Raw genomic sequence first — 2500 nt, forward strand, 5'->3', positions numbered from 1 at the left:
CGTTGTCCCATGTGCCGGCTCTCGACTCCTAAGATGTCCCATGTAAATGCCCTTCGTGGGAAAGAATGTCCCGTGCAACGTCCCTTGATGATCCCCATAAGGTGTCCCATGTGCGTCCCATGATGTCCCATGCGCGTCCCGTGCCGTCCGAGCCTCACCAAGGCCGTCCCATGCGCGTCTCGTGCCGTCCCGAGCTGTGCCGAGGCCGTCCCGTGCTGTCCCATGCCGTCCCGAGCTGTGCCGAGGCCGTCCCGTGCTGTCCCATGCCGTCCCGAGCCTCGCCAAGGCCGTCCCGTGCCGTCCGAGCTGTGCCGAGGCCGTCCCGTGCCGTCCGAGCTGTGCCGAGGCCGTCCCGTGCTGTCCCATGCCGTCCCGAGCCTCGCCAAGGCCGTCCCATGCGCGTCCCGTGCCGTCCGAGCTGTGCCGAGGCCGTCCCGTGCTGTCCCATGCCGTCCCGAGCCTCGCCAAGGCCGTCCCATGCGCGTCCCGTGCCGTCCGAGCCTCACAAAGGCCGTCCCAGGCCGTCCCGTGCCGTCCCATGCGCGTCCCGTGCCGTCCGAGCCTCACCAGGGCCGTGACATGCCGTCCCGAGCCTGACCAAGGCCGTCCCGTGCCTCACCAAGGCCGTCCCTTGCGCGTCCCGTGCCGTCCCGAGCCTCACCAGGGCCGTCCCATGCGCGTCCCGTGCTGTCCCATGCCGTCCCGAGCCTTAGCAAGGCCGTCCCATTCGCGTCCCGTGCTGTCCCATGCGCGTCCCGTGCTGTCCCGAGCCTGACCAATGCTGTCCCGTGCGCGTCCCATTCTTTTGGCTCGGCTGGCCCGTGCATTCTATGGGGTCGTGGGACATTTCGAAATCCACCCGGGCCATTTCGACTCTCTCTTCATTAATACTATTGAGGTATTATTTATGAATTATTGGAGAAAAGAAACGGAAGAAAATATTTTTTTTTCTATTTTTTATGAATTTTCCGGTGTTTATTCACTTAAAAATTCATAGAAAAATAAATATTTATCGGAATCGCTATTATAATATATCAAAAAAATCCTTGCGAAAAGACCTTTCCAACGAGTATAAGTTTGCTGGATTCCGACGAGTAACGAAGGAGTAAAGGCCCAGTATGCCTGGTTAAAAAATTGATGTTTCCTTGTGAAAATAGGAAAAACAATAACTTTGCACTATAAGGGGGAGGGTTGAGCTCCTTCCCCAGAGCGTGCACAGCACTTGTGCTGGCACGTTCCCTAGTGCTCGCCAAGCACCATAGGGCATCCAAAGGGCAAAGCTCGGCCTACTACATGATGGGAAGCTTCTAATATGTCGGAATACGAAGAGATTTCGTGCGACCCGAAGCTCGGCTCGGGCGTCCCGGCCTGTCCCGAGCTGTGCCGAGCGCGTCCCAGGCCGTCCCGAGCCAAGTCTCGGGCGTCCCAGGCCGGCCCGAGCAAATTCTCGGACGTCCCAGGCCGTCCCGAGCTGTGTCGAGGCCGTCCCAGGGCGTCCCGAGCTGTAGCGAGGGCGTCCCAGGCCGTCCCGAGCCAAGTCTCGGGCGTCCCAGGCCGTCCCGAGCAAAGTCTCGGACGTCCCAGGCCGTCCCGAGCAAAGTCTCGGGCGTCCCAGGGCGTCCCGAGCTGTGCCGAGGCCGTCCCAGGCCGTCCCGAGCTGTGGCAAGGGCGTCCCAGGCCGTCCCGAGCAAAGTCTCGGGCGTCCCATGCCGTCCCGAGCAGTGGCAAGGGCGTCCCAGGCCGTCCCGAGCTGTGCCGAGGCCGTCCCGAGCCTAGTCTCGGGCGTCCCAGGCCGTCCCGAGCTATGGCGAGGGCGTCCCAGGCCGTCCCGAGCCAAGTCTCGGGCGTACCTGGCCGTCCCGAGCTGTAGCGAGGGCGTCCCATGCCGTCCCGGGCTGTCCCATGCGCGTCCCGTGCCGACCCGAGCAACAGCTCGGGCGTCCCGTGCCTCGGCCCTTCCAAGTGGTGCTTCGTCGGACATCTCGATATCCACTCGAGCATTTTCGACCAAACTCCATATGTGGGTGTGTGGGTATTTATCAGGAATATTGGAGAAAGAATCGGGAAAAAAATATTTTTTTTCTATTTTTTTTGAATTTTTAATTGTTTATTCACTTAAAAATTCATAAAAAAATAAATATTTATCGGAATCGCTATTATTATATATCAAAAGAATCCTTGTGAAAAGACCTTTCCAACGAATGCAAGTTTGTTGGATTTGGACGAGTAACGAAGGAGCAAAGGCCGAGTATGCTTGGTTAAAAATTTGATGTTTCCTTGTGAAAATAGGGAAAACAATAACTTTGCACTATATAGGGGAGGGGTGAGCTCCCTCCCCAGGCCGTGCACAGCCCTTGGGCTGGCAGGTGCCTTGGCCCTTGGGATGCAACATAAGGCATCCCAAGGGCAAAGCTCGGCACGGGGGTGGATGGGAAGCTTCCAAGAGTTGCCAACTCATCCCCGACGTGGGAAATCGAAGATGCGGCTGGGGGGGCCCCGG

This window comes from Eschscholzia californica, unplaced genomic scaffold, assembly GCF_041429995.1.
Source record: "Eschscholzia californica isolate CP2 unplaced genomic scaffold, dmEscCali1.0.p SCAF_197, whole genome shotgun sequence".
Lineage (NCBI taxonomy): Eukaryota > Viridiplantae > Streptophyta > Magnoliopsida > Ranunculales > Papaveraceae > Eschscholzia > Eschscholzia californica.